Raw genomic sequence first — 393 nt, forward strand, 5'->3', positions numbered from 1 at the left:
TTACGTTGGTTGCTATGTTTAAGTCTTTATTAGCAACAATGATGGCTGTGTCATCCGCGTATGCAAATGTGTTACTGTTCTTTAATATGGTAATTAAATCATTTGCATATAAAAGGTAAAGTATTGGTCCCAGTTTTGAACCTTGAGGGACACCATGAGTTATGTCGGCTTCACTGCTCATACTATTTCCTATTTTAACTCTAAATTTTCGGCAATTTAAGTATCCTTTAAAAAAGTTTAGAGAATTTCCTCTTATACCAATCCTTTCTAATGTTTCTATAAGCCTGTTATGATTTAAAGTGTCGAAAGCTTTACTGAAGTCGACAAATAGTGCTAGACAATGTAGATTTTCATTTAAGCATGTATTAATGTGGTTTGAGAAGTTTCCAAGCA

Source organism: Lucilia cuprina, chromosome 4 (genome assembly GCF_022045245.1).
Source record: "Lucilia cuprina isolate Lc7/37 chromosome 4, ASM2204524v1, whole genome shotgun sequence".
Lineage (NCBI taxonomy): Eukaryota > Metazoa > Arthropoda > Insecta > Diptera > Calliphoridae > Lucilia > Lucilia cuprina.